At 57.7% G+C, this 19906-nt stretch overlaps 1 long non-coding RNA gene across 9 annotated transcripts in view; it reads right to left on the reverse strand.

Annotated features, from left to right (window-relative positions):
• Window positions 1-350: 350 nt before the first annotated feature.
• The window catches only part of LOC137227284 (uncharacterized), a 41445-nt gene continuing 21889 nt past the window's right edge, over window positions 351-19906 (reverse strand). For 5 of the 9 annotated variants that reach the window (XR_010944773.1, XR_010944772.1, XR_010944768.1 and 2 more), the window contains 2 exons: window positions 19481-19615; window positions 3556-18665 (listed from right to left, as the gene is read on the reverse strand). This is a non-coding gene — a long non-coding RNA (uncharacterized lncRNA). Of the gene's footprint in view, window positions 3399-3555; window positions 19239-19480; window positions 19616-19906 lie in introns of those variants that run through there. The other 4 variants (XR_010944770.1, XR_010944775.1, XR_010944771.1 and 1 more) reach the window with 4 other exon arrangements.

The following is a 19906-nucleotide window of genomic DNA, read 5'->3' on the forward strand; positions in this document are numbered from 1 at the left end:
GTGGCAGCTCCTGGGACATGGTCCATCCTCTGTGCTGGGGACATGAGCTTTTCAACCAGAGGGAGGACAGGACTGGGTGAGTGTTGGGGGGCAGAGGGGTGGAATGTGTCTCATGTTTTTTTTTTTTTTTTTTTGCGGTACGCGGGCCTCTCACCGTTGTGGCCTCTCCCGTTGTGGAGCACAGGCTCCGGACGCGCAGGCCCAGTGGCCACGGCTCATGGGCCCAGCCGCTCCGCGGCATGTGGGATCTTCCTGGACCGGGACACGAACCCGCGTCCCCCGCATCGGCAGGCGGACTCTCAACCACTGCGCCACCAGGGAAGCCCTGATGTTTTTTTTTTTTTAAAAAAAACAGCTTTATTGGGATGTAACTCACATACCAAAAAGTTCACCCATTTTAATGTACGATTTTGTGGTATTAATTACATTGACAATGTTGTACAACCATCCCCACTATTTATTTTCAAAACACTTTCATCACCCCAACAGAAACTCTGTCACTGCTAAGTAACAGCCTCCCATCTCCCCCAGCCCCTGGTAACCTCCGATCTACTTTCTGTCTCTGTGAATTTGCCTCTTCTCAATATTTCATGGACAGTATTTGTCCTTTTGTGTCTGGTTTCTTTCGTCAGCGTCATGCTTTCAAGGTTCGTCCGTGTGGTAGCACGAATCAGTGCCATTCCTTTTTAGGGCTAAATACTATTCCACTGTAGGGAGGGCCATGCATTGTTTATCCTGCGTCTGCTGGTGGGTGCACGTGTCTGCGCCTTTAGCTATCGTGGGAGGTGCTGCTGTGAGCCTATGTGTACCTGGACTTGGGTTCCCGTTTCCAGTTCCTTTGGGTCTGTACCCAGGAGTGGACTCACTGGGTCATCTGGAAACGCCACGTTTGGCTTTCTGTTTTCCAAGGTGGCTGCACCATTTTACATTTGTTGGTGTTTTGCTTGCCCCTCCGTACCCATGGTCCGCCTTTCTCCCCTCTGCTCTCTGTCCTGAGGGTGGTCCTGGGTAGACCATATCAAAGGCACCTTGCTCCTCTGGCTTCCAGGTGGACTCAGCCACTGGGTGGGGGTGGGAAGAAAGGAGGGAGGGGAGTAGGCAGGCTGTGTGACCCGCCCCCCCAGGTCATCTCTGCTGGCCGTGTATCTCCTCCCAGGCTGATTTCTCCACCTGGGGTCTGGAAACTACCTCCCCTCCTCCCTGGGGGCTGGGATGACAGCCCCCAGTCACCATGCTGTCCCTAGGGCACCCGTTCTCCTGCACCACTGCAATCGTCCCTTTGGGAATAAACCCTCCTTGAATGATCTTGTCCTGAGAGAGCACTTGCCTCCTGTTGGGGCCCTGACTCAGGCGAGTTGGAAATCAGACCCTCTGCAGGTTCCGATTGGCGTGGCCCTCTCTGTCTCATCCACGGATCCAGCCCCACGCCAAGCCCAGCGCCCAGCACACAGCAAAGCTCAGTAGATTTTTTTTTTTTTTTTTTGATAAATAAAGGAATGATTTCAGGATTCAGATCAGGTCCCTGTATTCTAAGCACAACAGAGACTCAGAGCCCCTGGCCTGGGTCCTGAGTACAGAAAGACTGGCTTTCCCTTTAGGGACCTCCCATCTACAGGACGAACCAAACAGGGCATTCCCAGAAGAGGTGGAATTTCCTCCGGCAGAAGACCTCGAAAGCCCTGCAGTCGATGTTCTGCCCACTTGGGCTTACCTGGGCAGGGGACCAATCCTCTCGAAGTTCAGCGTCTTCATCCGTGAGGTGGGGAAATTGCTAGCCTCACTGTGATGACTGCAGAGAAGGCTTGCAGAGGGGGGCTCGCCTTGCCTGGCGCATACAGGGAGGCCTGGGGCAGCCTCTGTGATGACCTCATACCTCACACCTGATGACACGTCCTTAGGGCACTGAGTGCTCCTCCTGAAATGCTCGTGGTCTGACGGTGTTGACGTGTCTTCTCAGCATGGCCCGCCACATGTCTTGTAACCAGGGCGGAGGCACAGATGCCGAGACCAGCGGGCTCCAAACCGCCAGTCACTTCTCACCCTGCCTGCCCCAGGGCACACAGAAGGAGGCTTAGCTTCCACTGAGAGAGGCGGGCAGGAAGGGTTTCTTGGGGGGTTGTGGGGTTGCTGGGGGGGATGGAGATGAGGGTACTTCCTTCTCACAGGGTGCCTGGGGAAGGGGCGCCAGGGAGCCCCCGGCAGCCTGACTTGTGTTCTGTGGCTTGTGGCTGGTGGACCAGCTGTGTTTGGAGCCCAGCCCTGCCCGGCTGTGTTCTTAGTAAGTAGCATCGAGTACAGATGCTCGGGAAGCATTTGCTGAATAAATAAACACCGGACATACGAGTCCAGAGAAACCTACAAAACAGGAAAGAGCGCAAAGAAGTTTATAAGCGCCCGTTAAGATGCCCACGCCGGGGTCTTCCCTGGTGGCGCAGCGGTTGAGAGTCCGCCTGCTGATGCAGGGGACCCGGGTTCGTGCCCCGGTCCGGGAGGATCCCATGTGCCGCGGAGCGGCTGGGCCCGTGAGCCATGGCTGCTGAGCCTGCGTGTCCGGAGCCTGTGCTCCGCAACGGGAGAGGCCACAGCAGTGAGAGGCCCGCGTACCAGAAAAAAAAGACAAAACAGAACGCCAACGCATGGAAACAGCTCCAAACCCATAGACAGGGATTGGGACGAATGAATTGTGGTGGATCCGCGTGGCAGAATGTTACTCAGCAGTACAAGGATGGGTAACGGTTCCGTGAATCAGCAGGGATGAATATAGAACAGAAGTGAGGGAGCAAGGCAAGTGGGAGACAGGTGATAATCGATGCTCGTGCCGTAAATGCCACACCTGCCGCTGCCGCAAGATGACCACAGACTTGACAGCTTAACGCAGTGCACACGTGCGATCTTACAGTCTCGGGGGTCAGAAGTGCAAAAGCCGCCTCACTGGACTGCAGTCTGGGTGTCAGCAGGGCGGGGTCCTTCCGGAGGCTCCGGGGGGGCATCGGCCGCCCAGCCTGTCCCAGCTCTGGAGGCGCCTGCGTTCCTTGGCCCTTCCTGGGCTCCCGGAAGCGTCTTCCCTCCTAGACCTCAGCCTCCGTCCTCGCATCTTCTCTCCGCTCTGACCTCCTGCCTCCCTCCCGTAGGCACCCTCGTGACACCACAGGACCCAGCCGCATCACGCAAGGTAACCTCCACCTCCAGATCCTTCCCTTAATCATCTGCAGAGTCCTCTCCGATAACCGAGTCACGGGTTCAGGGAATTAGAGCACCTTTGGGGGCACCGTTCTCCCCGTCACACGGGGATTCAAGAGAAAGGTGGTCTCAGGGACTCCTTGGCGGTCCAGTGGTTAGGACTCCACGCTTTCACTGCCGAGGGCCTGGGTTCAGTCCCTGCTCGAGGAACTAAGATCCTGCAAGGTGCACAGCGTGGCCAAAAAAAAAAGAAGAGAGAGATGATCTCTGGGGGCGGGTGGGATGGGATGCAGGTGGTGCACAGAGGGGCTGTTTCATTATTATTATTATAAAGAACGGGAGAAGCAGCATCTGGGCCCCCCCATGTTCCCCCAACCCTCTCCCTCAGCGTCCTCCAGACAGCTCAGTCCCCAGGGCTGCACCTCTGTGCCCAGGGATGCTTGGCCATCATGACGGGCGGGGGGTGGTGGTGGTGTATAAATACCCCAGCTCCCTACCCTTGGGGATGTTACTTCTGGAACCTTTTCCCAGCATGCCCCTGCAGCACCGCACCCCCAGTCCCCTGCTGTGAGAACTGACTTCACACATTCTTGTGTGTTTTTTTGCGGAGAGGTTAACAGTCCAGTGGACTTTGGTACGTTCAAATGTTGTCCGACGGTTACCTCTATCTACTTGGAATACATTTCCCTCAGCTGAATAGCAACCTGTACCCGTCACTCCCGCTCATCCCCTGCATGTCTCGCTTCTCCCCTCAGCACCATGTCTTCGGGGTTCAAGTACAGCTTGTGTCAGCGCTTCACCTCTTTGCACGGCTGAATGACACTCCGTTCTGTGGGTGCCCACGCGTGATTCATCCATCCAGCACGGTACCACTGCCGTAACAGCGCTGTGTGCCCGGGCCAGTCCTCATGTGTCTACCTGGAGGGGATGCTCTTAACTGGTGCCTCCCCTTTCCTGTGGCCCACTCCCCGCCCCCAGCGTTCTCTCCATCCTCCAAATGAACAGCCTGCCCTCCAATCCCTGTCTCTGTTTCTGGAGAAACTAAAATGGCACAGAAACTTCATGAACGTTGACGTTCATGGTGTCTGAGCCATCTCCTCTAAGCCCGTGCTGTCCCGCGTGGCAGCCCAGTCACGGCCGTGAATTGAGATCGAATCAGATTCCACCTGAAGGTTTCCAGGCAGGCAGGTCACGTTTCCAGTGCCCCAGGCCCCACGTGTCCGTCCAGCGCTGCTGAATCGCACGGGCAGAGGTAGGACACCCCCCATCACAGAAAGGACTACTGGGCAGTGCTGCTATGCACTTTCCGATGTGTTTGAAATATTTTACACTTAAAAGTGTACATTTTTGACACTTAAAAGTCCCCAAACAAACAACGAAAGCAAGCTGAGTTTGGGGCCCGAGGGGAGCAGGTGAGGAGGGGGGCAGAGCCGGCTGGAAGGTGCTGGTGGCAGTGGCCTGGGTGAGCTGCCTCGGGGAAGCGGGGACTCAGCCTCTCAGCCTGGAACAGGGTCCCCGGCGAGCTGGCCGGGTCTGGGGACATGGATGGGGCGCCCTGGGATTGGGGGCGCTGCGTTAGCACCCTGATCATTGGAGCACGGACCCCATCTGAGGGCCAAAGACAGGAGCTGCAGGCCAGGACCTTACTGGGCTGTTGGTGAAACTCCACAGATGTCTGTGCAGTGATGTGACCCCGCAGGGCTACCCGGGGCAGGCAGAGTGGGCACTTCCACGCTGGGAGGGGTCCCATGCCCCCACCCTCCACCCTGGAGGTCACTGCTGCTGGGGGGCAGGGCCGCCTTACTGCTGCTTCCTGGAATGTCTGGTTCAAGGCCACTCCTGCCCACCAGCTGGGCCCCCGGCTCTCTGACTCCTCGGTTCCGTGTCTGGGAGGTGAGGCCCCCTGGCCTCCCACTGTGCTGGGGCACCCACCTCCTCCTATATCTGGCCTCCTTTCTTATGCATCTTCTTAATTTAACCAGCACTTCTGGAGAACTCACCGTGTGCCCTGACGGCTTTTAAACATTCGGCAAATTTTAGCTCCTTGAGGATGTCGTGCTCCCGTGAGACAGGTACCCTTACGAATTTCACTTTCCAGACGAGGAACCTGAGGCGGGCAGGATGCACGAACTGTCCCCCGTCACACAGTCAGGGTGGCCGCGCCTGGCGCAGCGTCCCCGCGCGAGGGCAGCAGGAGCTGTCCTCCTATAACACATTAAGCTGCTGGGGAGTGAGAGGCAGGGCCCTTGCTCAGCCTTCCCTGGCCCCCCTGTGCTTTGGCTGGATGGAAGCAACATCTCGAAGCAGAGCAAGGAGCTGGCAGCCCTCAACCTGTCGGCAGGGAGGCCGCAGGGACCGGCAGCCCTGCCTGGGGCGATGCCCGGCCGCGCTCTCCGCTCACGCTCACACTGAAGACTTGGAACTGGGCAGCCCGTGTGTCCGTGTGTCCATCCCGACGCGGCGTTTCTGCTGCAAGTTTTGTCCTCCTTCCCGGGCTTCCTGGACCACAGTGGTCCCCTCCCTGGAATGGACGTTCTGGGACTGCTCAAAGAACATTCTAGAGGAGTGACGTGATGTCCACCCATTGGAGGGGCCTCGCTGTCCTTTGTGGGGTCTCAACACCGCCCCCCTTTGAGCTGCTGCAAGTTCAAGTTTCTTGGGGGGATCCTCCCCCCAGGAAAGTACATGGGGCGCTTTCTCATGGACTTGGCCCCTTCCCTTCGGAGCCAGAACACTGGGCACGGGCTGGAGACAATTAAACAAATAATGTGGGAATAAATATAAACAAGGGTGCCAGGGACCACGGAGGCCAGCTCTGCACTGGGTCCTCCTTCCCCAGGTCTCCCAAGACCCATCATGTGGAAATTAAAACTCCATCTTCCAGGAAATTAATGAAAACCGCATTTACGAGCAGCTGTTCTCGGGTGTGAACTCTGTTGAGAGGCCAGTGGGTCCAGGGGTGAACTGCAGAGGCCCCGTCCATCCTCCGTCTGTAAAGGGCCCCTGGGAACGCAGTGCTGGGGGCAGACCGGTGAGGCTCCACGCTCAGGGCAGCCGCAGTCAGGAGGTGACTGGATTTGCCCTCAGGGGGAGAGAGACGCCCAACGGGTTGATCTTCCTTAAATACATCCTTTGAACCCTGTGCTGGTACAAGCACAGGGTTTGCTCTGGGCCTCAGCACGCGTCCCTGACGTGCCAGCAGCCCCTGGCGTACCCAGCAGCTGTTACTTTAATTAGCAATCCAAGCATGTTTTTGTAAGCTGAAGGGGTGCACTAAATGTCTAAGATTCCATATTTCTGGCCACTTCTATTGCAAGAGCTTGAACAGTGGGCTAAACACTATAAGCATCACTTAATGCCACGCTTGCAGCAAACTCTGAAGAAGGTTCCGTTCTCACCTCCAGTTTACAGAGGGGAACGCAAGGATCAAAGAGGGGGAGTAACTTTCCCCAGGTCACTCAGCTAGGAAGCGGCTCCCCAAGTCTACGCTGGGAACCCCTGTGCTCCACCCAGTGGAGGGGTCTTGGAGGGCTGTGTGCCAACACTGGGCCAGGCGGGGTTGAAACAACAACTCAGAAGTGGACTCTCTGCTCCCTTACCCTGGAGATGTCATCTGCCAGGGGCCCGGGGGGTAATTCCCTTGCTTTATCGTGGTCCAGAGGAAGGCGGAGTGTTTTGCTAAAAGCTTGCCCACTGGCATCACAAAGAACTCACCTTCTGGACTACAGACTCCTGTGCTGGATTGAGTAGCAAAAGGTATTTTCCACATGAAAGTCATCTGCATGGGAGCCTCACAGATGGAAATAAAATATTTACCATTTGGAACGAAATTGCAACTGGAGCAAGAAGCGAAGGAGGTGGGGGCAGTGGGGGAGGCCTCAAATACAGACAGCTGCTGCCTAGCTGTGGCTGTAAGTGGGGGCAGTGGAGGAGGCCTCAGACACGGACAGCTGCTGCCTAGCTGTGGCTGTGGGAGAAGGGACTGGGCCTTGAGGCTGGGCCCGGGGCTGCTCTGTCCCCCTCCGGCCGTATTGGGCTTTCCAGGCCTTCGTCTAGGGGCACGTCTGCCTGCTGCCCAGGCCCAGGTCCCCTCCCCAGCGCCGCGAGCCTTGGGCCGGCTGAGGCTCTGTCCTCACGGTGGGCCCACGGTGGTCCCTCCCCCACCCCTGCCCATGTGCTCCCCTTTAACCTGCCTCCTCTCTGTCCCCCCGCCCATGGCCTCACTGTGACCAGCTGTGCTCTCTCCCCCGCGGACCCCGCCACCCCATGGAGATGTCCAGAGAGGCCCTGGGGACCCAGAAGGTCCAGGTGAAAGGATCTCTGCAGCCGTCATCCAGGCCACCCTTCATTCCGGGAAGCTGAGGGCCGAGTGGGAAGGGAGCTTGCCCAGACGGCTCCTGGACTGAATGGCTACGTCCAGGCCCCTCCAGCTCTCACTGTCCGTGACTCTGGTTTTCCTGAAGGAACGTCAGTTGTAACACACAAGGTGATCGCGGCTGAACCGGAGACAATGATGGAGAATTATTTCCTTATCAGCGGAGTGGAGATTCCACTGCTCGTCCTTCCCAGCTGGGCAGTCCAGTCCCCCTTCCCCGCTGGCCCCTCTCCCGGGACGGGCGAGTCACGCGCGGTGTGAAGGGTGACCAGGTGTCTGGAGAACGAGCCCTGTGCTGCCCGCTATTGGGCCACGCCACTCCCTCTAGGGCCCCGAAAGCAGCCCCTAGGGGCCTCCCCTTACAGCTGGTGAGGACCCTGGGATGGTCTCACCATGGGAGACATTTGTTAATACCTTGTTCTTAGTTTCCCGGGGACTGAGGCCCGCTGCCACCCCCCCCCCCCCCCACCGTCCCTAGGCCCTGCCCTCAGAGTGACCTCCACACTGGCCTGCAGTGCCCCAGGGAGCCACGCCTCATCTGCAGGACAAGCCCCCCCTGTAGATTCTCTGGTTCAACTAGAGGGAAGAATCCCCCTGGACCTCTGCCAAGGGTGTGGGGAGCGCGTCTGGAGCGGCTCCAGAGCCGGAACCCAGAGGAGGGGGATCCTCCCAGCCTTTACGACTGGCTTCAGATGACTTCCTGGAAGTGGCCGAGCGTGGCTCGCAGCCCCGGGGCCTCGTCGGGGAGCAATGCTCCGTGCAGGGGAGAAGCACTGCCTGGCCAGCCTGGTTGGGCTCCAGCAGGCAGGAGGGGCTGCAGCTTCGCTTGTCCAGCATCTGTGGAGCCCGCGGGTGCTCTGGACTCCTTTCCAGCACCCTGGCACCTTCCTGTGGCCTCCAGGATGGTGATGGTCTGCTCAGGACACAGCGGAGTCACCAAATCTTCCTGTTTTCCAGGACTGCTCACCCAGTCAGGTCCGCCCTACAATTTGCTGTTAGAGCGCTTAGGTGGAGAGAATCAGCCTCACATGTTTTGCAAGGATGATACAAACCACTTCAAGAAATAACCCGTTAGCCCGAGCCCCTCACGCCCACCATGATAAGAATAGCACTGGCTGCCGGGGAGCGGCTTCCGCCATGTGCCAGGTTCCGTGCCAGGCCTCACCTGCTGTGTGACCTTGGGCAGGGACCCAACCTCTCTGTGCCTCGGTTTCCTTGTCGGCATCACGAGGAGGATGAGGGTGTCTACGTCACAGGGAAGCGTCCAGAGCAGCTCCCGCGGCTAGTGCCTCGGTGCTGGGGCAACACCTCCGTTGTTTGCAGTGTTCTTGCCTTGACAAGCAATGGGGCTGTAAACACTCTCTTGTGTGTATCTTGGCGTACTTCCTTAAGAGTAAGTGAAGTCGTGGAGCGGAATTCCCAACTGAGAGGCTGAAGGTGCATGTTAAGTGTCGACTGGGGTGAGCAGAGTGTCCTGCCAACGAGAACACGATTGGCCTCGCGCCGTGGCCTCGGGCCGGCCTCTTCTGCCGGACCCTCGCCAAACCGGGTACTGAAAACGTTCACATTTCTGCCAATATAATAGCTCAGAAATCACTTGAGTTGGGTTTCACATCTTTTCATCTAATTGGAGGCTTTTTGATTTGTATAAGCTCTTAGTTTATGAAGGAATGGAGCCTCGGTCTATCCTGTAGCAGGATTTTGGTTTTGTTTTTTGGCTGCTAGATTATCTTTGAATTTGGATATGTATGTGAGATACTTACATATATATGTGTATGTGTAATATACACATGCATAGGTAATGGCATCTATAGCATCTGTATGTTATAAGGACGTACATATGCACACATATGTGTACATGTGTACGCTTTGCAGAACCTTCAAATTTTCTGTATTCAAATCAGTCAATATCCTCTGATATGACTTCTTTTGGGTACAGTCTAGAATGTTTTTTCCCACTCCAAGACTGTATTATAAATCCATGTGTGACTTTGCCCCTACTTTTTATGGTCTTATTTTTCATGTTTAAAACTCCATCCTTCTGGAATTTGTTTTGGTGCAAGGAGAGAGTAGGACTTCAGTTCTTCCTTAAGCTTTTTGCCTCCAAATGACTAGTCATTTGCGGGACCATAATTTACAGGACATTCCATCTTCTCCCTCCAATTTATCATCTTCTAAGAGCCCACATGTCTTTCTGGGGTTATTTCTGGATTTGCTCCGTTCCGCCGATGGGCTGACATCTCCAGTACCAAGCTGTTTTAAATGTGGTGGCTTTAATGTCAGAGAGGGCTGCTTTGGTGACTTCGGTACTGAAGCAGAAATTCCTAGTCTGTCCTCATGAGTTCATTATTTTATTTGAACTGAAAAATTATCTCTTAAATTCCCTGCAACACCACCGCGGAGAATACTACTGATATTTTACTGAGGATTCAGTTCCATGAATAGATAATTCTAGGAAGAAATGGCAGTCTTATATTTAATATGCCTCCTATCCACGAAGAGTTTCCTCTTCCATTTTTGTCTGATTTCTAGAACTTAGGTTCAATGCTTTCCTCGTATAGATATCTTTGTCAAACAGGCTTAGTCATTTTGGAATGCTTTAGTGTTTTGTAAATAGGTTCTGTTCTTCCTTTACGTGCTCTTGCTGGCTTTGTTTCTTTATAGGAAAGCGGTCGATATTGTCCACTGATTTTGTGACCAGGCCCTGGGCAGGGTGGATGCCAAGCCCGTGTATCTCTTGGGTACCATCTCTGCAGAGGACGGGGCTTGGGTGGGGCGTCTAGGCTCCAGATGCAGGGAGGTTGTTTGAAGTTGGGAGAACAGCTTATCTTTTGCATCCTAGACCAGCTCTCTGCCTCCTCTCATTAAAAAATGTAGAAACTGGGGACAGGGAAAGGAAAGGATTACCCCGCACTGGACCGTCTGCGGGAGGCGCTTGTAATCAGCACAGCCTTTAATAACTGAGATTGCTTCTCCAGCTCACTGGAGGCAGCCTGAAGACACCAGCGGTGAGTCACACGTGGGTGCCGTTGATGGACGGTGGCCCGGGAGAGCCAAACTTCCTCCCACCCGGAGCTCCCGCCGGGGTAGGTTTCCCCTTCAAATAACAAACTAATTTTCTTTTCTTTTTAAGAAAGGCCTCGATGCGGTTACACAGCAATGGGAAAAAAGAGCGTACCTGGCGACACAGATGAATCTCACTTAAGGCGTCATTCGAGGCAGTGGGGGCCACTCTGGGCGCAGGTGAAGGGACAGAGGCGGGAGGGGCTCACGGGCTCTCAGCGGCCGCCACCTGGCTGTCGACACCTGGGCGCGTACTCCGTGATCGTTCACTGAGCCACACTTGGTTGATTTCTGCGCTTTCCCGTCACGCGCATCCCATGAAAAAATAGTTTCAAAAAAGTTCCAGGGTGCATTTTAGTAAAGTTCATTGTTCTGAGCGGTAAAGTCTAAGCCGGGGAACATCTGGATTTCCAGGTCGCAGGAAATTACAGGCCTCGTTTGGAATACCAACGACACGGCCCCCACATCCATCAAAGGCGGGATGGGGAGTGAAAGCATTTCTCCCGAGGCGGGCCCAGCAGCGGGGCGGATTGCCCTCCTCGAAAAGAACCCATGGATTATTTTTAGCGCCTGAGACTCATCTTGCCCTCCTAAGTTTGAACTTCATGTCGCAAGGAAGAGAGCGTGTGTGCCTCTTCCCCAGAGAACGGAGGCTCAGCTGAAGTTACAGAGCAGCGTTTGTGGCCTCAGTCAGCGAGAAGCCAAACTCCCTTGTGCTTCAACGGGGCTGAATTTTCATTCTGACCAACCAGTGCCGTGGTGGTTTGGCCCGATTACAGACTCCAGACCCGCGGCTGGCACAGTCCACGGCCCCTTATGTCTTCAGGAGGTTTTCAGGTGGGAGGCATCCGTGGTCTGACACATGGGGACCCTCCTCTGGACAGTGGATCCGAGGCCGGGCAGCCTACATCTTCTCGGGTTGCAGGGAGAGCGGTGGAACCCCATCCATCATATTCCCCAAGGACCAGGAAGAGGTTTGGTTGACTGGGAAAAGTGCAACGTGAGCTCCTTCTGGTGGGTTCTGCATTCTTTCCTAGTGAAGTATTGTGCATGGAAAACCAGAATATATGGTCAGCATTCTTCCTATAAACAGAGCAATTGTACATTGTGGAGGAATTACTTAGCGATGGCTGGGGGGAGGTTGCCATGGTTACCCTTCCCCCACCACGTGGTCCCAGCTGCTGCCTACGTGGAACTGGGCAGTTCAGTGCCCAACTGGCATGTGGCTGCAGAGGCACCGCTGTCTTGCTTCTCCGTTTCCGACAGGACCTTGCGAGAGCGGGGCTGTCATTACCAGCGTGTTTTTAAGTTTCCCCGGCGTCTGTCACAGGAAGTCCCTGTGGAAGTCCAGGAGGTGAAATGGACTGAGGTGGGATGCTCTCGGCATCGTCTGGGGGAGCAGTACCCCCAGCCCCGCGGGCAGCCTCTGAGGCCCAGTGGACCCCTTGGGGCTCCAGAAAACACTGTTTGAAAACTACCAGACTCTTCAACATCTGCCCAGAGGATCTGTTTCTCACCCGCTAAATGCCGCACCTTAGAAAGTTCATCTCCAGTCTGTATAGATCCAGGCAGGCCTGAGCTCTTTCTAGCAGGAGGCTGCCTACTGTGTGCGTGGAGCTCTCTTCTCACTGGTTTTCAGTAGAATCTCAGATGTTCCCTAGAGGAATCTACGCCTGGCTCCCGCCCATTTGCCTCCAGAGTTGTGCGGGTGGTTTATGGGAGAAAGCCAGACTTCCCAGCCCCACGCTGGGCTGAAATCACATGCAATTCATAGTACACACACTTAGCAAGACAGAGACACTGAGACATTCTTAAAATATTTCGTAAAAAGCATTAAGGCTGTCATTTGGGAGAAAATAAATGTTTTTTTTTTTTTTTGCGTTACGTGGGCCTCTCACTGTTGTGGCCTCTCCCGTTGGGGAGCACAGGCTCCGGACATGCAGGCTCAGCGGCCATGGATCACGGGCCCAGCCGCTCCGCGGCATGTGGGATCTTCCCGGACCGGGGCACGAACCTGTGTCCCCCGCATCAGCAGGCGGACTCTCAACCACTGCGCCACCAGGGAAGCCCAATAAATGTTTTATTAGGCTTCTTTTCCCTTATTCCAGTGTACACGATTTGTTTTTTGTTTAGCCCTGCATCCTGGGGGGCGGAGGTAGGTGGGCGCTGCCCTTGGCGGCGTGTGGGCCTCTGAAGGCCTTCCCTGGCCGGGGGTGCTCTGCCGTCAGAGCTGGGGGGCTTGCTCCGACGCTCCGCAGGGACCTTGCGGGGGCCTCCCTGAGCCGACCTCGAGACAGGAGGTTCTCGGGCCTCCGGCTGCCTCTACTCCTCTGCCTCTTGCTGCCTGTGGGACGTTTGGAATATCCATTCCAAGTGCTTGGGCCAAGTTCATGCTCTTTTCCCGCCATCAGAAAAGGAGCTTTTCTGTCTGATGGCAATAACTTTCACTGTAAGCCGCTGACCCCCATCTCTGGTTTGTCACGGGCACCTGCTCTGGGGCAAAAGGGGGGCCTGGTGGCTCGAGACGGTGACCTCACTGCTTCTCAGCTTCTGAGCCCCGTCCCCTTCCCGCATCTGGTCAGCCCTCAGGACTGCGTCCTCGGCATCATGCATTCAGCAAGCCTTGCTGAGCTGCACAAGGTCAGCCTGGCGCAGGCACGGGGCCCACCGGGAGGGCTCAGCTATGGCCCCTGCTCAGCATTGGGGAACCAGGGTAGACATGTGAGCAGACCTGAAGGAAACACAGGCTGTAGCTGCTGCCTGTGGGAGACCCTCACCCCCAGGCCCCTGGGGAGCCATCTGTGTCCCTCCCCCAGACCTGGGACCCACGGCCCACTTGCTGCAGTTCCCATGTAATTGAAGGGGGACAAGGGGACACGCCCCATGACCAGCACTCACAGGTCCGTGAGTGGCAGTGCCAGCCCCTGGCCTGGATCTCACCAGCCCTCGGACCCCCAGGCCCAGCCCTCTCTGCACTCACCCAGCCCTCCTCCCAGGACTGGGTGCATCTATGGGCTGTGCCCAGACAGCATGAGTGGTGAGGGGGAAAGGGCAGGGACAGGGCAACCCCCTGGGGATGGGCTAGGATCCCCAGCAGGGAGCATCCTTGATCTCCGTGGTGGTCACGCTACCCAGCTGGGTCCTGCTCACTCAGGTGCTGCCAACCCTGCTGCTTCTTCCACCCCCAGAGCCCTGCCTTCCCTGTCCTCTCCTCCCCGATGTTCTGGACAACTGTAGCTTGGTGTCCCCTCTACTGCCAGCTCTGAGAGCTCAGGCAGGCCCCTGCTCGCCTTTGGGCTTCCCTTTCTTCTCTACGTAGAGAGATGTTTTTCACTGACAGTTCTGATCAGTTACAAGTGGTGGCCCACGGCGGTGTTGAGAGGGATTCTGAGGCAGACTCGAATCTGTAGGAAGGAGAGCGGTGGTTGATTAGCAATGTCTGTCTTGGGAACGAGAAGGAAGAGGGGCCAGGTCAGATGGGTGCCTGTCCTTGGCTGTCCTGCAGTAGACACCTCCACCCCTTTTACACCCTCTGTGAGGGAGACACGGTGCCCACCCTCGTTTTGGAGCTGAGGGAGCGAGGCCTGGAGAAGCTACACAGCCGGGGGCAGAGCCCGCTGTCAGGCTGGGTGCGAGGTGGGCTTGAGGCGCCGTCGTCCCAGAAAATGGAAAGGTTGGGTCACCAAGGTCTCGTGTCCTGGCTCCCCGTCCCCCAACCCAAGCAGAAACCCCAGAGGTGCCGGGAGCCGCCCTGCAGGAGCCCCCGAGGTGAGAGGACATCCTGCTCGAGCCAGGGAGTGAGGCTTCTGCGGGGATGGGGCGGGGAGGGCTGGAGCTCCCGGCGGCCTGGCTCTGTTGCATCAGCCTCCCCGGCCCCGCCTGCCGCTGCCGAGCGGTGATCGCAGCTGTTCTGAAGCTCAGGCAGTCCGGTCTGACGGCCCCTCTCCCCTCCGGCCCCTGCTCTGTAGGCGCAGAGGGACACGTCCATTCACCCTTGCTTAGATCTGGAAAGCTCTTTTTCACACGTGTTGACTGTTCTGCATAAGAGGTTTGTCTTATTCATCCCTCAATCCCCAAAGCCTTGGCACAGGCTGGGGACAGAGAAAAGCCGTTTCTGTGACTGATTCGTGCTCCCTTGTCATGAGGCATTAGAGTCACAGTGACACCAGCGGGTGTCAGAGCCGATGGAGGCCCCATTGAGCCCTAGGTGATAGGACCGTTCATCTCGGGAGCCTCCTCACGGAGATGGGACAGGAGGTCGGTACGCCCTTCTCTGACCCGCTCCGCTGCCAGCCAGTGGTTGGTCTGGGGCCCGCTGCCCTCTCCCTCCACCCAAGCCTCTTTCAAACCCCCTCCCTGACGGTGCAGCCCCAGTGGAGAAGAGCTATAAATCAGCCTTCTCTCTGGGATGATTAAAAAAAATCTCTCTATTAACAGCTGACTCACAGTCTAAAAATGTGCTCATGGCATAGCTGTGGCCGCTGCCCCTGGTTTGGTGGGACCAGCCCGAGCTCACTCAGCCAGCCGTTCTGCAGAGGACGGCCCTTTCCAAGCAGGCGCCGCCGCCAGCGACTTCCTGTCCGCCAGCCACCCTCCGCTGTTCCTTCCCCGCCTTCAGCCCTGGGGTTTGGCCCGAGACCCTGGTAGAGGGGGATGGGGGGAAGAAGCCATCTGGAGGGGAATCAGTGTGCAGATGAGAAAGGAAATTGCCCTGAGATGATTGAAATGACAAACAGAAGGGAAGCTAGGATGGCCAAGTCGAATAGAAGGGGGCGAGGGGAGGGGCTGGGGTCCGTGCCCAGCAGGACTCTGGGTCCCCTGCCTGGCCAAGCAGTGCTCTGCTCTGCTGACCTGGGGGCTGGCGGACAGGGCCCGGGTGGGCATCCCTGGGAGCGGTGGGCTGGGCAGGCACGGCCGGGACCCCTGGAGATGGAGAGGGTCTTTCAAGAGCTGAGGGGGGAGGTTCTCCCGGGGAACCTGCTGTCGGTGACCTAAGACGATCCACGTGGTCGCAGAGGGACCACCAGCTGCAGGCTGGGCCCTGGTGCTGTTTGTCCCTTTAGCAGTGAGAAAACGGAGGGTTTGCTCCCGCCGGTGCCTGCATCCCGGCAGCCACCCTTCCTGGACCATGCTTTCCTCGCGGGCAGGGCCGTGCGCGGCCTTTCGCCGGGGGCTGGCCTCAGGCGCTTGGTAAACATCCCGAAGGATAAACTCTGAGCTTAAGCGGCTCCACGGTTTAGGTTCTGGTTTTGCCGAGGCCCCTCACAAAACACATCCTCCCTCGGCCGAGCCAGCCTGCCGTGCTTTCTCTCCAAGCAACTGGAAGTGACTGGTTAGGGGCTGGGAGTGACGGAACGCCGCCACCAAGCCGGACGGGTCCAGCCGGCGGGGACAGTGGCCACACTGACTGCCGTCGGTGAGCAGGCCTTCGGGGGCTTCCCGACCCCGCAGCTTCCTCGGGCCTCAGAGGCATCTGGAGGCTGGATGGCGATGGGCTAGGGGCGCGGCTTCCCACGCCGCTCCTCTTGGGTCCTGGGTGGCTCTGCTGCCGTTCAGAAGCCCAGGCAGCTGCCAGCCATCTGGGGCAGAAGGAACAGAGGGCACTGCCCCGAGGACGCCCCCAGTGGCCTGTGAACGTTGCCACAGCCATGGCTCTTGTCACTGGACCTGCACACAGCAGACGCTTCTAGAATGCCCACTGCGTGCCAGCCACAGTGCCGGTCCGGCGGACCCAGCCCGTATGAGCCCGGCCTCCGTGTTGGGTCGGGAGAGCGGAGGCGGGGGCTGTGGTCTCCTTCGGCACTTTCCGCCCCATTCTCCTGGACTCCCGGCTTCCCCGGGGGCCGGGGCAGGGGACAGAGGCAGCCACCCCCCTACCCCCGCACTGTGCCTTGTGTCCAGACCTTCAGTGAGTCCCCCTGGGAGCCGGCTGTGATGACACAGGTGGCCACTTCCAGCCCCCAGGACTCGACAGACACACACAGGGTTCACATCTGTGTGAGCTTCTCCACTCATACTCTGGGACCCTTCAACTCCCCCGTAGTCCCTAGAATCCCAGCTCCCCCAGGTGCACTGCCAGAGCCTTCAGGGAACTTCCCAGGCGACTCTGGAAGGTTCTAGGTCCCTCCATCTTCACAGAAAAACGTGCAGATGCACCTGGTGATGACGGTGATGTTTTGCTGTTTCCGACACCTCTGATGAGATCCCAGGCTGAGAACATCTCTATCTATCTCCTTACATTTTCTTGCTGAGAGCCATTCCAGGCAGAGGAGACGGAGGAAGGTCGGGGAGGGGGCGTTTAATTTTCCCATGAATATACGGAGTGCTCTGGCCACAGAGCGACACCCACCCACTCGGGGCTCGGACAGTGCTGGGTCTTGAGGGAGCCGTAGAGCGAGCTGGGTCCTGCAGGCCTGGGGGAGAGAGCCAGGTGCGGGGAGGTGGGGCGGGCGCTCCAGGCGACACAGGTGAGCTGATGCGGGAATGCAGGGAAGTAGGCGGCTCAGATAAGCACATATAGAGAGATGGGCAAGGGTGAGGACTAGAGGGGGTGGCCCAGCCCCAGCCCAGAGGAGGCAGGTGGAGTGGAGGCTGGCGCAGGCTGGGGGCTTAGCCGGGTTCCCTCCTCCTTGGTCTGAGAGCGACTGGGGTTGGAGCCTGCCTTGACTGTTACCTGGCCCCTGGGATTCGGTTCTCATCTGAGACGCGGGCTGACTCCTGCTGTGCCTCTGGGAGGACTGGGTGACGACACTTCAGCTGTTACAGTGTCCTGTCCATGTAGGCCCCAGGGGTCCACCCTGGCGAGCCGTCTGCGAGTCTGCAAGTGAGGAGTGCCACCCAGGCCGAGCCCTGGACTGAGCACAAATTAGTAACCAGCAGTAAACTCTGGAGGCGGGCTTAGGTGGTCACCTGGTAAGTTACAGATGAGCCCCTTGTCCGTTCGCAGCAGGACAGACATCACCAATCCATCCCGCCTCATTCCTGCCCGGTCGGAGGCTGACCTCGCCCTGCTGTCCTGTCAGCCCCGGGGAGACACCTCAGTGGCACACAAGGTGACATCCAGTGGCCGTCCTGGCCAGGGGTCCACCACGGTCCCAGGGAGGAGTTGGGCTGAGAGCAAGCACACATGATGTGTGACCTTTGTCTTTTGAGGACAAACCGTGGAATGTGTGCTTGGGGCAGGGATCAGAGGAGGTCTGGGACTGGGGCATCTGGAGAGCAGACACGAAGGCTGAGCTCATTCTCATGCTGGGCCAGCAGCTCCCATGAGTCCACACGAGCTGGCTAGGGCTGGGGGTGGGGATCAGGGTGGGGATCCAATTATCCAGGGAAGCCCAGAAGGTAAGCGGTCCCCAGGTGATGAGCCCTCATGGGGGGAATGTCCAGTGGCTGCAGGGCTCTCGGATGCTCTGGGTACAAGAAAACTGGGGCTTTGGGAGGGCGCCTGAGGTGTGTCGGGTGGAGAGGAGGACTCGGGCCTGGTGTCCATCCCACTCACCATGACTGTGCTGTGTGGCCTGGGGCAGGTCGCTTGCCCTCTCTGGGCCACTGTTTCCCTATGATGAATCTGCCACGTCCCTTGGTGGCCATCACCACGTGGATGCTGCTTTCTAGGCCAACAGTTGTTGAAGCGGCACAGATGAAGGGACAGCTGGGGGCGTGTGGGACCCTGGTGTGGAAACGCCTTGGAACATATTAAAGAGGCTGAAGGTCATGGGAATTCTCTCTCTCAACCACAGAGCTTGTCAGGGTGGGGAGGACACTTTGAAGCCTTTGATACATTACTTACCACGTTTTGGAAGCAAGGCACTGAGGGCCAGCTTGGACGGCAGATGAAACAGACCCCTTTGTTTTCAGACAGCAAAGTGAGGCCCAGAGCAGGCGGGGCCTTCTCCGGGGTCCCCGGAGGCAGCCTAATCCGGAGGCTCTGATTCTAAAGCAGTAGAGAGTGGAGGTCTCCCCCAGCCCCGCTGCCGTCTTGTTGGGTGTTTCCGGGACGTGCTCCTTCCTCAGAGGGCTTCCGGTCTCACGAGGCAAAACCTGAGGTCTGTGTGAGCAGAACGGGGTCAATGGGAGCGTTTCGTGAGCACCTGCTGTGTGCCAGCCTGCGTCAGGAGAGTCCACGCTCTCTGGGGGGCCTGTCCGTCCACCTGAAGACGTCGCACTGCGGGTGCCAGGGGCAGGGTCCAGGGAACCAGCAAACGTGGCGAGCGGCAGTGGTCGCTGCGTCCTCCCAGCACGTTGGGCAGTTTTGAGCGCCCCACTTTACAGATGGGGAAACAGAGACCCGCGGGGTCAGCCGCTTCCTCCGGGGCTGCATGAGAGTCAGGGCAGAGCAGCTTTGCGTCCAGCTTTGCCTGAGGCTACAGCCCCCGCACTTCACCGCTGGGCTCCGTGCCCACGGCAGAGGCGGATTCCTGCCAAACTTTCCTGGCTGCCTTGGGGCGGGAACTGGGGAGCCGTCTCTCACTGATGGTGGCTGGACCGTGCATTAGAGAGAAAGCACCAGCATGGTCGGGGGTGGGGCCACTTGGACCACGTCAGCCCTGCGCCTGCAGAGCCTCTGGCCCAGATGGCCGGGCTCTTCCTATACATTATGTGTCTGCCTGAGATGTGAAGTCTGCAAGGAAACAGATTGACGCCAGAACACTGGGGGCTCAGGAATCCCCCGGGGGGGAAATGTTCTAATCGGCAGGAAGTGAGCTGGAGCCGGGCTGTGCGCCTCACGCACCGTGATTCAGAGTCCCCGGCCCAGCCAATCAGCTTCCTGGAGCAGCCACTTGGCCTGCAGATGTACGCGGAGGACAGACAGGGGCCCACATGAGGGAACGAGGAGTCTGTCAGAGGGCAGAGTCTCCTTACCTTTCGAGTCTCCCCGCAGTCACAGGGCGAGTCTCCACCTGCCATATGCAATCGGGTCCCCTCACGTTTCTGTCTGTGCTACTCTCCTGGGTCAGGATGATGGTTTCAAGGCTTGTGGCCGATGAGAAGAACACGCTGGAAAAGATGAAAGGTTAGAAAGTTTTGCAACGCTCCCGGTAAAATGTGGTTCCTAGGCTCCCCAACCAAGGCCCTCTCCCGAAGAGCTGGCCCCTACGTGTTGGAGAGAATAAAGCCCGGGTTGGGAGGCAGCCCAGCCCAGTGGGTAAGGACCCAGCGATGGCATCAGACCCCCTGGGTGCAAATCCTCACTCACCACTCAGAGCTTTGCGACCCTGGGCAGCCACGGGGCCTTTGAACTTTGACTCCCTGGTCAAGAGGTGGGGTAATGCTGCCTGCAGGGGGAGT

Source organism: Pseudorca crassidens, chromosome 7 (assembly GCF_039906515.1).
Source record: "Pseudorca crassidens isolate mPseCra1 chromosome 7, mPseCra1.hap1, whole genome shotgun sequence".
Taxonomy (NCBI): domain Eukaryota; kingdom Metazoa; phylum Chordata; class Mammalia; order Artiodactyla; family Delphinidae; genus Pseudorca; species Pseudorca crassidens.